Genomic DNA, 13,795 nt, shown 5'->3' with positions numbered 1-13,795 from the left:
GGGGGGCGGCCTCGCCGTGGAGGAAGGGCCAACCGTGGTGGTCGGTCGACGTCCATGGGCGCCGGTTTGAGGCGGTCCACAGAAATCCGGTCCGGCCGGCCACCGAAGTCGACGATGAAAGACTTGTCGCCCCGTCGCAGGACCCGGAAGGGCCCGTCGTACGGCGGCCGGAGTGGCCCCCGGTGCGCGTCATGACGCACAAAGACGTACTCCGCTGTGCGAAGCGCCGGGGGGACGTAGGACTGGGGGCCACCGTGGCGGGACGTCGGCACGGGGGCAAATCGTCGGGCGGCCTCCTGGAGGTCCGAGCGCTGGCGAGCGGCGGACCAGGGACTGGTAGCGTCGGGCACGAATTCGCCCGGGACGCGGAGCGGCTGGCCGAAGACGAGCTCGGCGGCGGACGCCTGGAGGTCTTCCTTGAGGGCCATGCGAAGGTCCAAAAGGACCCACGGCAGCCGGTCGGCCCAACCGTCGTCCTGAAGGCCGGCCATGAGTGCGGCCTTCATGGAGCGGTGAAACCGCTCGCACAACCCGTTGGCTTGGGGGTGGTAGGCCGTGGTGCAGTGCAGCGTGACCCCCAACGAACGGGCGACCGCGCCCCAAAGCTCAGACGTGAACTGTGGGCCGCGGTCGGACGAGATGTCCGCTGGTGCGCCGAAGCGCGCGACCCAGGTGGCGAGGAACGCCTGCGCCACGTCGGCGGTGGTGGTGGAGGCAAGGGGCACGGCCTCCGGCCACCTGGTGGTCCTGTCCACCATGGTGAGCAGGTGGGTGAACCCCCGCGAGGGGGGCAGGGGACCCACCAGGTCCACGTGGACGTGGTCGAAACGCCGTTCAGGCACGGCGAAAGGTGCCAGCGGGGCCTGGGTGTGGTGGTGGACCTTGATCCGCTGGCAGGCCGTGCAGGCGTTGGCCCAGTCGCGGATGTTTCGTCGAAGGCCGTGCCAGACGAAACGCGCCGACACCAGCTTCTGAGAAGCTTTCCGGCCCGGGTGAGAAAGGCCGTGGATGGAGGCGAAGATGCGGCGCTGCCAGGAAACGGGCACGATGGGGCGAGGCTGGCCCTGGGAGACGTCGCAGAGCAGGACGGTGCCCGCGAAGGGAATGTCGGCCAGGCGGAGGCCCGTGTCCGCCGCACGGAATGCCTGCACCAAGGCGTCGGTGGTCTGGTCGGCCGCCATGAGCGCGAAGTCCACGCCGAGGTGGACCACGTTCGCGCTGGCCCGAGAAAGACAGTCGGCCACGGCGTTGTCTTTGCCGGCGACGTGCCGGATGTCCATGGTGAACTCCGACACGGCGGAGAGGTGGCGCTGCTGGCGGGCCGACCACGGCTCCGTGACCTTAGCCATTGCGTAGACCAACGGCTTGTGGTCGACGAAAGCCGTGAACGGGCGGCCCTCCAGGAGGTGTCGGAAATGGCGAACGGCCAGGAATAGCCCGAGCAGCTCGCGGTCGAACGTACTGTAGTTTAACTCGTTCGGCCGGAGTTGCCGGCTGAAAAAGGCGAGTGGCTGCCAAACCCCGTCCACCCATTGCTCATGGACGGTGCCCACCGCGTAGTTGGAGGCGTCCGTAGTGAGGGCGATGGGCGCGTTGAGCACCGGGTGAGCCAGCAGCGTTGCGTCGGCGAGGGCCCATTTGGCGCTGGCGAAGGCCGCGTCCATGGCCGCGGACCAAACAATGTCATGCTTGGCCGGCTTGCCCCGGAGGGCCTCGTAAAGGGGCCGCATGAGCTGAGCAGCGCGGGGCACGAATCGGTGATAAAAATTCACCATGCCGAGGAACTCTTGGAGGGCCTTGATGGAACGGGGACACGGGAACGTGGTGATGGCCTCGACCTTGGTCGGCAGCGGCACGGCCCCGGTCTTGGTGATGCGGTGGCCCAAAAAGTCAACGGTCGTCGCGCCGAAGTGGCATTTGACCGGGTTGACAATTAAGCCGTGCTCGCTGAGGCGACCGAACAGTGTTCGGAGGTGGAGGAGGTGCTCGGCGCGGGACGTGCTGGCGACGAGGATATCGTCCAGATAGACAAAAAGAAACGGCAGGTCGCGCAGCACGCCGTCCATCAAGCGCTGGAACGCCTGGGCCACGTTCTTGAGGCCAAACGGCATCCGCAAAAATTCGAACAGGCCGAACGGCGTGATGACGGCCGTCTTCGGGACGTCGGCCGCCCGGACAGGTACCTGGTGGTAGCCCCGTATCAGCTCAATTTTTGAAAAGATGACCCATCCCGCCAAACGGGCGGAAAAGTCCTGAATATGCGGGATCGGGTACCTGTCGGGGGTGGTAGCGTCGTTGAGACGGCGGTAGTCGCCACACGGGCGCCATCCACCCCCCGGCTTTGGCACGATGTGCAGTGGCAAGGCCCACGCGCTATCGGAGCGCCGCACGATGCCGAGGTGCTCCAACGCGTCGAACTCGGCCTTCGCCACGGCGAGCTTGGCCGGGTCGAGGCGGCGGGCCCTGGCGTAGACCGGCGGGCCCGTAGTGGGTATGTGGTGCTCGATCCCGTGCCGCACCGCGACGGCCGAAAACGTCGGCCGCGTGAGGGCCGGGAATTCCACGAGCAGGCGAGCGAACTCGTTCGCTGCCGGGAGGGCGCACGCCAGTTCGGTCGGCGCGGAGCTGCTCATCGTGCACGCCAGGGAGCTGAAGGTCTCGGCGTTGACAAGGCGACGACGTTTGACGTCGACCAGCAGCCCGTGCGCGCAGAGGAAGTCGGCGCCCAGCAAAGCCATGGGGACGCAGGCGGTCACAAAAGTCCATTGAAAACGCTGGCTGCCGAAGCAGAGGGTGACGACGCGTGGGCCGAAAGTGCGTATGGCCGAGCCATTAGCAGCGACCAAAGAGGGGCCGCAAACGGCATCCCGCCTGTCCTGCTCAGAGGCGGGTATGACGCTCAGTTGGGCGACGGTGTCACACAGGAAACGCCGCCCAGACGCTTTGTCCCGAATAAACAGCAAGTTGCCCGAGTGGCCGGCGCTCATGGCTGGGAATGAACGCCGGCCCGGCCGTTTCCCGACCTGCCGAAAGTGCACGGGGGCCGGCACGTCCGAGCCTTGTGTCCGAACCTGGCATGGTAATAACACCACGCCCGGTCAGGTGGAGGCCCCGGCCGTCGTGTCGGAAGCGGGCAGTGCGGCGTGGCGGCCGCCAGTTGCACCGGCAGTTCGGCCTCCAACCGCGCAGGGTGCTCGGGTGTCGTGGGCGTCGCCTCGGATGGCGGCGGGCTCCAGGTAACCGCGCCGATGTGCTGGCCCGCTGAGGAGATCTTATCGGCTTCCCTGGCGAGGGCGCGGGAATCCGTGATCAACGTGCCAGCCAAGGCGAGGCGTACCGGGTGAGGCAGCTGGCGAAGGAACAGCTCGCGGAACAGAAAATCCGGAGAGTGCTCACCGAGCACCGAGAGCATATAGTCCATGTGCTCGGACGGGCGCGTGTCGCCGAGCTCGGGCAGAGCGAGCAGGCGCCGTGCGCGTGCTGCCGGTGAGAGGGCGAAAGCATCGAGGAGGAGTGTTTTCAGCGCGTCGTATTTGTCAGCAGCCGGCGCGTGCTCGAGGAGGCTCAAGGCGTGGGCCGCGGTGGCAGAACCGAGCGCCGCCACAACATGGTGGAAGCGGGTGTCGTCCGCGGTGATGCCTCGCAGGGCGAACTGAGAGTCCGCCTGAGCGAACCAAACAGCCGCGTGAGCCTCCCAGAAGGTAGGCAGTTTAAGCGTCACTGCCGTATCCATGTCGGTATGTCACCAATGAAGGAACTGCGCTCCAACGTGAGTCGAAAGAATTGACGCGACCAAAGACGGAATTCGTCCGAGTTGCTTTATTGAAACAAAACAGCTCAGGTATTCTGACAAGCCCGTTTATCGGGCAGCAATATATATACACATTTATGTCGGGAAGTTTGCCCGGCAAAAGCTATACCGGGCATGCCCGGGTGTCAAGGGCGAGCCTTGGAAAGGCGAGTCTGGACCTGCCCGGGCGTGTTTGGCTGCGGCCTGGCAAGTCGAAGCTGGGCGTGCCCGGGCGCTCTGGACGAGCCCTGGAAAGGTGATAGCGGGCATGCCCGAACGCTCTGGGCGAGCCCTGGAAAGGCGATAGCGGGCATGCCCGGACGCTCTGGGCGAGCCCTGAAAAGGCGATAGCGGGCATGCCTGGGCGCTCTGGGCGAGCCCTGGAAAGGCGAGAGCGGGCATGCCCGGGAAAGACGAGACCGGGCGTGCCCGGGAGGTTCGGGCGTGCCCGGGAACAGTGAGTCCGGGCATGCCCGGGAGAGGCGCGTCTGGCCGTGTTCTGGCCGGTGCAAGGCGATTGTGTGCATCCAGCGGTAACCGCTACACTATAGAGTTATTTTATAGACTTTCGCCCCTGTGGCAAAACAAGGACAACCGGCAGCCATGTTTTTGGGGGGCAACATTTGTTTACAACGTACATGATGTCAGGTAAGACTGATTAAAGTGAAATATCCCAAGTACTTGTAAATGTTTTGTTTTGTTTGTTGTTGTTTTTGTTAATTGTTTATACTTTACATTAAATGAGGAGAACCTTTTTTTAAAGGAGCCTTATATTCTAGTTCCCTGCTGTTTCAGAAAATTCAGTGCAGACTTTGTATCTTTGTTACAAGAGTCGATTTTTTGTTCTATTATCAATTCCATTGTTGATGCTCTTTTTACTAACTGTTTAGGTCAAATATTTCGATCAGTACTATTTATTAATTTGTATATCATTAAAATTAGTACAAATTGCAGTTCACATTAAAAGTATACCAGAGGAGATGAACAACCTTTTCATCAAAACCACTGAAGAAATTATATTTTATCTTGTTTTTCTGTATGGTTGTACGATCTTTTATTATTGCAGTGAAACACAGAGAATTGTGGATTTATTTCTGAAATTGACTTGTATAGTATGTGTATTTATTTCAGCTTCATTCTTTTTTCTTTTCATAGAAGAACATTGGTAGTTAATGGCGCAATGACTGTCACATGACATCACAGGGAAAGTTCAGATTGAGGTCCTGGAAACTGTGAAGGAGTCTGTGTTTCCTCACTTGGCTGATCATTTTCATGAGCAAGACCTCGCAGTCGAAGATGACCATGGCAGCCAGCTGGTCAAAATGATCAGTAAACCTTTTGTGCAGAGTGTGCTGCACCACCACGGGCGACTGCATACAGAAAGATATGTCAAAAACAATCAAGTCTCTAAGGGGCACCAGCTTACAAAAACCATTTTGTTTCTGGGACAGTGAATGTTGTATGTGTACAAAACCTAGATTTTTTTTCTTGGACTCTAATGAATAACATTAAGATTTTACTAGAGATATGTATCATTGTTTTCAAAAACACTGTTGGTCATATTATACATATTGTCGCGTGACCGTCTTTAATTAATATCAGGCGGTCACGGATGCCAATCGCGAAGGCCTTAACCCCTGAGGCGAAAACTCGATGGCGGATTCCAGAACCAAAAAGCTACACCAAGCGCGCGGGATGGAGGGAAGCGGCGAGACCCCTTGCAGTCTTACCTGTTTTCGGGGCGTCTCCAATGCTGCTGCAAATTAATTAAATCACACGGAAAACTGCGTTCAGGAATATATACAAAAATAATACAAGGGTTTATTGAATATAAAAGAAAGGACAGGTAAATGTGACTATAAAACTAAATCCTAATTTGGGATCCCACACACACCAGATATCAAATACAAGACGAGGGGGTATGAATACCAAAATAACATGTCCGTTATGTAAAGTGTACATGGCATGCAGTCTTATCTGTCTTGTCGTCTTGTCTGTCCAATCTCCGCTGCACACCACGAGGTCCCTTTCTCCAGCGCCCCAGCACCGTGAAGGCCCGGGCCAGCGCCCACTCCAGGCTCCTCGTCGACCCCCATGAGGTCCGTGCACCGAAGGTCCAACGCAGGGCTGCACGAAGCAAGCGAACTCCACTCGTGCTCGGACTCGCAAGCCAACTCTCAAGCCAACTCAACCAGCAAGCCAACTCTGAACTCAACCAGGGCAAGGCCTCTCTCAACTCGGGATCGCACCGGGACTGCCAGGGCCAGGGATCTGCCAGGAATCTGATCGGAAAACCAACTCCTGAAACGAACTGTTCGCCGAGTCACTCACTTGAACCAACTCCTCAAACCAACTCAACTCTCCTTCTCCACTCCAACACCTCTCTCCTCTTAACTCGACTTGGGCTCACTCAACTCACAAACGAACTGCCCTCTCTACTCGGGTTCCAACTCACAACTCTCCGAAATGGCGTTCGGCGCTTGTTAATATCTCCTTCTTCGTGACGTCAGCCCTGGTGCACTGCCAACCAATCAGTCTCCTCCACCGACTCACCGGCTCGCTCAGGTGCACGCTCACTGCGTCACTCCCACTCCCGTCCCCTACTCCGTGGTCATAGCGCGTGCTAGTCGAGGTGGATAGGCCTCTCCGGAGGTGTAGGTGGCGGCGGCCATTATCGGCAGTGTCCTGGCCTGGTTTCTTCCTAAGTCATGTCAGGGGGAAGAGCGTTATTTAGTGTTGCACTAAGGATCCGTCGGAATGTCTATGTGGTGTGCAGTGCCAAAAGGGCCAAAGGTTTGGCTAACCAGGTGAGGATACACAGGGGCGCTACTCCTTAATCCCTACACTACTTATCACTCAAACCTCCTGGTAAATTCACAATTATACATCTTAACCGACAAAACGCCTCCACATGTACTTATTAGAGGTAGTTTTCCTTACCGCGATACCTCGAAGCATGTTACCTACGCAGCTCTATCTCCTCCACATATCACTACCCGCCAGACATAACAATATTCTTGCATCAGGTTAATTTTTCCCTTATACCAGTGTACATTAAAGGATAGCAAACCTTAAAGACTTTTTTCCCCACGTATCAAAAAATGTTGGAGAAGTCTAAAACAACTACACATTTTCCCTTTGGTGTTTTCTTTAGTGGCTTTTTGACCCAAAATATATTTGTACATTTTCCATGGGCAGTACCATCTTGAGACCCTGTGATGTAATGGGGTTCCATCGATCCAGACTACCATCACAAGGTCAATTCTAAAACATGTCTGCAGCAACGTCACATATGCAGCCTCAATAAAATCCAACAATCTGCTTTGGATTTTTGTTAGGTCATGCTTAGAATGGATGTGGCGTTTGTTTGTTTGTGTGTGTGGTTGGTTGGATGGGTGGGTGGGTGGTTGATTATGTATTTTTTTTTTTAAATTAAGGTTTGAATTATAAATGAAGTTGCAATGAATTAAATTAAATATGAAAGTGAACTTTCTTGTCACTGTGCCTCAGTTTTTTATGTTGCTGTTTTATACTATCAGCATGTAATTGTAAATGTGATTGTGCCCCCCTTCCCGTTACGTTACAGTGAGCAGAGTGAATGTCCAGATGACCGAGTATGACTTCGTTTTATCGTGGGTGTTTTATAATAAACTGTTTTACACTCCATTAATAATCAGGAAAATAGAACTTTTTTTTAAGGTAAATATCGTTCATTTTCGTTCGTTCGTTCGGCCATTTCGTTCGTTCGTGTGGTTCCAACTTCAATCAAGATTGGTGCTTTAATGTATGATAAATAGTGGCAATGACTATATTGTTCGTTTAGATTAAAGAAAAAAGGAACAATAATAAAAATCAACTTTAAACGGCCACTCGTTCTTAGACACCGTTAGTGTGCGCATCCGTGTACTTGTTGCCCCCCAAAACATGGCGGCCGGGTCTCCATGGTGGCACGGCCGGGTTCTGTACGCGGCATAGCGAGCACGCCCTCTAGTCTATAATATAACTCTATGATACAAACAGACGCCGACAGACTTTGCATTTTCAGATGCTTTCTGGTTTAGCAGTTGCAACTGGTGCTACCCCACCACCTCCCCTCCCCCCTTCCCTTCCCCCCACTCCACCCCTTTATTTCATTTCCGCACACGGTTAAAAACCACAATGCGATGAGCTCCACAAACTCTTAATCCGAACCGATCTTCAAAATTCCAACTTCGGAAGTGACTAACAGTAACAGCTGTCACAACTACTAAAAAAATTGTTCGTTGCTAAAAACGTTTCATTCAAAAAACGCCTACCATAGCAGTTCCCATGGAAGTAAGAATTAAGTTTAAAACGATTATTAAGTTAAATTGAAAAAACTAACCCCAGAATGAGCATCACAGCCTCGCTTAAATAAATGCATATATACACTTACTTATAAAATCGGGATATGGTAAATTTTGTCAGATTGCACTCCAGATTTGAAAATTATTTCGTTTAAAGTGTCCAATTCTCAAAGCCGGCGAAGCCGGTGTTGTGAATGAACACGTATTATGTTGAAAAGCCAGATTTTGCTGGATCCTTTGAGACTTTCAAAGCTTTGACGCACCAAATCGCTCCATGGAGGGCGCCATCTTGCGGATGCGGAAGAAAGAAGAATGCAAAATTGCGAAAAAGTTCAAAAGGAGTTTGTTTCACCCGTCTTTGTTTGATTCACAATCGTATGCACCTCTAATTTATAATTTAAAATACTTTAAGACCATCCGCGTTCACCTGGCCCGCATGGGCCCTGGTTATCTTCAACGAAAATCTTCCCCAAACACCGGAACCAATGAGATTCGAGCATTTGAAAATATATTTCAAAAAAGCTTATTACCACGTTTCGGAGGCTGAAAACGGCGGCAAATATTCTAAAGTTGACGAAAAATTATTTTTTAGAAATCTCGCGGCCATAGGGGATAGTTTTTCACGGCAGGAAATATCCGAAGTTGAGACGGAATTCACCGAATTAATCAAGAAGTAAATTTTATAAATTTTAATCTCATCCAGAATGCAAAAGGTGTCATTTTGAACTAGATACGGTACCTACTACACCTACCTACTACCAACTACCTAACCTACTGATGCCATAGTGATGGGTAAAATAGTGGCAAGAGGCTTTGGCTTCGTGGGGTCATGTAAATATTAGAATCCAGATTTTTATGATGTGCTTCAATTATGTAATGATAAATCGATCGGGCTTCCAGGGCAAGGCACGTTTGAGTAGGCCGAAACAAAATGGCGGCTTAAGAACCCAGCGAGGTGCAGTGGGATAACCAACATGGCGGGCCACCATATTGGTAAGCCACAACATAGGGTTTCCGGATTCGCGGAAGGTTTGTTTCGAGCTAATTATTAAAAATCATAATTTTATTGAGGAATTTTTGAAACCTCCTACCTACCTTAGAACATCCACTGGGACGCCAAAACGTTCCACAAGAGGTTTAGCAGGGCTCGCCCCAAAACTGAGGGAGTAGATTGGGGACGGATAGACACTCCTGTTATATATATACATACATACTGTTACGGATTTGGCCCTAATTATGGTTGTTAGTGTTATCATTCTTGGTTCTAGATATTATGCTTATTGTGGCTTAAGGGAAAGGGTTATTGTGGTTAAAGGGTTTAAAAGCGCTCCTGGTAAAATGTGGCCGGAAATCGGATCGTGACCCGGAAGGAAAGGAAGCGAAGAGGAGGAGGCGGGAGGAGATCGTGAAAAGACGTTTTTGGTTGAAGCTCCGGACCGAGCGGTCGAGCGTACAGTGCGAGTGAACCTTGCGTCCTTGAAAGGAAGTTCGTGCGATAGGAGATATCGCCAGAGTGCTGTGGAGCCTACGTAGTCGGGTATCCTCATTGAGGTTCCAGAGTATCCTTGCCTCAAAGCCCCGGTTCGAGTGAAAACCGTCCGCCATCTTCGCCATGCGTGCAACCTGCAGTGAACAGGTTTTTGTCGCGTCGGCCGGGCATTTTTCCCGGGTGGGTTGCCGGGGACGGCTGTGCAAGAAAGTGGCTTTTGAGGATTATAAGGAGACTCGCTGATTGAACCGCAAACGTGTACGTTGGAGCGCATCTTTGGGAGGTTTCCCATTCCACCGCTATTGTGCGGGGTGTTGGACCACGTGACCTGTGGGTTGCTTCGATCGTCCACGCCTCAATTGATTGTGATCGGACATTGATCCAACGATCGCTGGAGCGAGTCGACTTCGCCTTGGAGGGGCACAGAGACATTGGGGGAGTGCTGTGAGTTTGGGTTAAAGGAATAGATAAGGTTACCATCTTAAGATTTGATTGTAGGGTTGATTGCCCCCATTGTTGTATGGCTCTTTTTGTGTGATTTATAATATATTATTGTTTGTTCATCACCCTTGGTGTGGTTTCATTATTGATTAATTTCAACCAAGGATAACATATCTTTCTGCCGGGACCCTCTCGGGGTTCGGAGGTTTACCGAGACCAGAGGATAGGGGAGGACCCCGTAACAATACATATACATATACACATATATATTGTTACGGTTCTGAGAGTGTAAATATAACATCATTAAAGGTTAACGGTTTGCCCCCATAGTTAGTCCACAAGCAACACGTAGGCCACCTTAGAACATTAGTTATGTCATAGTATGTGTGAGGATAAGGCCATTTCCACTAGTGATACCTGCGTTGTGTAAAAGAAATAAGCTTAGGTCCCGTTCATTTTGCGGCCACCCTCCAATCCACCTCGTTTGCCAGCAGCGTTCGCTGCCCTTAGGTTTTCACTCGAAATCAGCCAAATGCCACGAGGTAGGCCTGGAAAGGGGGAGGAGCGCGAGGAAGAGGTATGGCCGCATCAACCAGCACGTCAGAAGGCGGTGACGGTAAGGGCAACGACCAACCAGAGCTCGGTGGGCATGGCTTGAGAGGGCGTGGTAAGGGCGCATCTAGCAAGTGCTGGAAGGTTTGCTGAAAAGGCTATATAAGCGCATGCACAAAGCCCTCGAGAGGACTCGTTGGAAGGGTGGCTTTGAAGGGACTGGGCAGAGACGTCTGATTGTAAAGGACTCGTGCGAAAGAACTTGTTGGGAGAGCACGCATGATAAAGGATTCATTGGAAGAGGACTGCAGCAGATACGCGCTTTGTATGAGGACGTATGCTATTGAACTTGCATTTGGGAGCGCCTATTGAGCCTGTATTAGGAGCGCATATAGCCCGGTTCATCTAATACGTACGCGACCGTGGTCGCCAGTAACCGCCCAGCCAGCCTACCTTTCGCCCCGCATTTAACCCTGTAATTGTCCGCTCAGCATCAACGACCCGCGGGGAGCTTCTGCCGCCCTGACCATCTCTTTCGCGGTACGAGTCGAGGACCGGAGTGAACTGCCTGGACGCCATCATCCCTGGACCATCACCGTGGCCATCGGCAATCCCCATGTGAGTGTCTGAGTGTGAAACGGGCCCGTGTCCTGGGATAAGTTAAGACTGTATTAAGCTGCACTGTGTTCTTCTCCTTCCTGTACAAATTGTAAATAAATCTGTTCTTCCTTGTTTCTTTCCTGATTCGACCGTATCAGTGTTTTCCTCCATTGGGTAAGCGTGGCACGATTCGGAACCATTCAAATCTGGTTTAGTTCTTGTTAATGGCTCGGATCATGGTTCGCTATCGCTCGGCGTGTCCACCTACAACCGTGATGCGGGCGGGGTTTATTTCCTCGCTTCCTGGGAGGCGTTGGTAATTAGGTATTAGTGATTAGTCCTATGACCCTACCCAACGCTGACCGGAAGTGACGTCATAGCCCCGGATCCCGTCGGCTAGTCAAAGACAAGGGGACTAATCCCCCCTTGGTAAGGGGAAAGGCTGACCAGGAGATCCGCAACAATTGGTGTCAGGAGTGGGATTGGACCCGAAGTGCACCTAATGCACTCCAAATTATGAGCGGCCGAAATTTAATTAATAAAACCAAATTTAAATTCGTGCCATGAATAACCAAGATGGTCGGATGCCGGTGGGGGTAGAAGATGAGGAGGTAGAGGCATTAGAATCAACTCAGGACCCCCGGGAAGAAGTGGGAGAAATGGAGGATGCAATCGATGAGGGTGAGGGTGCAGCAGTAGGGGTGGCAGGTGAAGAAAATGGCGGCGCCTCACACATGGCGGCGGGAGCCGAGCCCACGGTGGCAGCTGGGGCCGCTGTGCAAATCGGGTTTGACCTTAGACTACTCCTGACCCAACTGGATGCAAAAATGGACAAATCAAGGGAAGAAATGAAAGAAGGGTTAAATAATTTGGAAAACAAAATGGGGGACCGAATAAAGGAAATGGGGGGCCAATTGAAGGACATGGGTGGCCAAATGAAAGAAATGAAAGAGGGGTTAGTGGGGTTGGAAAACAGGATGGCCACCCAAGAGAATCAAAGGGTAGGAATGAAGGATGGGTTAAAAGGGTGTGGTAACAGAATAGGTGGCCAAATAAAAAAGATGGGGAAAGACATAGATCGCAGGTCAGGCGGGAAGGGTGCATTGGTATGCGACGGGGTAGCGCGATGTGAGGAACGCGTGGAAAGCGAGGTGGAGCAAAGCGCAGTTAAGTGACCAGTATAGAAATTGCGACATGGGGTGTGGAAAAGCCGATGGCCGCCGAATTGGAAAGTTTTCTTTTATGTGTGCCAGCGGTCATCGAGCTTAATAAAGAAAAAGAAATTAGAGTTGAAATTGGGGTTGAGGAGACGGCGAAGATAGGAATTGAATGGAAGAAAGAAATGGAATGAACTCAAAGTCTGCATTCGCATCGTGATGTTGTGCTGCCTAACCCCAATGAGAATTAGCAGGTGCTGCTGCGGAAAAGGGTCCCGAAGGTGAGTAGGGTGGTGTATGGCACGAAAAGGTTTGGCGCGAAAAATAAATTCGCGCGCTTGGGATCGCGACGTCACCCGGGCGCTTGTGGAAGGTCCGTGGTGCTCTGTGTGAAAGTGAATGGCGCGCGTGTGCGAACGGTGCCGGAGCGAGAGTGTGAAACCGAGAGTGAGAGTGAGTGCACAACGGAGTGTATGTGTGAAGAGTGTGACAGAGTGAGTGTGATGGACGTGGAAAGTGTGCGGGAGTGCACACTAGAGGGCGTGAGTGGGTGTGCAACAGAGTGCACACCCGTGGTGGTTATGGAGTACGTAACAGGAGAGTGTGCACGAGGGTGTGCGGTGATGATTGGGTGTGTGCAGGAGTGCACACCCGTGGGTATTACAGACTGTGTGCGAGAAGAGTGCACAACAGAGTATGTGGAAAGCGCGTGTGCGCCTGGTTGTGTGGCAAGAGAGTGTGTAATGGAGTGTGTGAGCGGTGTGAGTGCACCTGAGTGGTGTGCACCTGAGTGTGCGAGAGAAGAGTGTGCACGAGAGCATGCGGTAATAGAGTGCAGGGAGTGTATGGGATGTGTGAGTATGGGCCATCATCCATCATCGCCATCATCCCTGGACCATCACCCTGGCCATCTGCAATCCCCATGTGAGTGTCTGAGTGTGAAACGGGCCCGTGTCCTGGGATAAGTTAAGACTGTATTAAGCTGCACTGTGTGTTCTTCTTCTCCTTCCTGTACAAATTGTAAATAAATCTGTTCTTCCTTGTTTCTTTCCTGATTCGACCGTATCAGTGTTTTCCTCCATTGGGTAAGCGTGGCACGATTCGGAACCGCTCAAATCGGGTTTAGTTCTTGTTAACGGCTCGGATCACGGTTCGCTATCGCTCGGCGTGTCCACCTACAACCGTGATTCGGGCGGGGTTTATTTCCTCGCTTCCTGGGAGGCGTTGGTACTTAGGTATTAGTGATTAGTCCTATGACCCTACCCAACGCTGACCGGAAGTGACGTCATAGCCCCGGATCCCGTCGGCTAGTCAAAGACAAGGGGACTAATCCCCCCTTGGTAAGGGGAAAGGCTGACCAGGAGACCCGCAACAATATACATATATATATATATATATTGATTGATTGTAACAGACAACCCAGCCTTTCAGGTTGCCCTTG

Source organism: Myxine glutinosa, chromosome 9, assembly GCF_964187855.1.
Source record: "Myxine glutinosa chromosome 9, kmMyxGlut1.1, whole genome shotgun sequence".
Classification (NCBI taxonomy): domain Eukaryota; kingdom Metazoa; phylum Chordata; class Myxini; order Myxiniformes; family Myxinidae; genus Myxine; species Myxine glutinosa.
Note: the sequence above shows the minus strand (reverse complement) of the source record.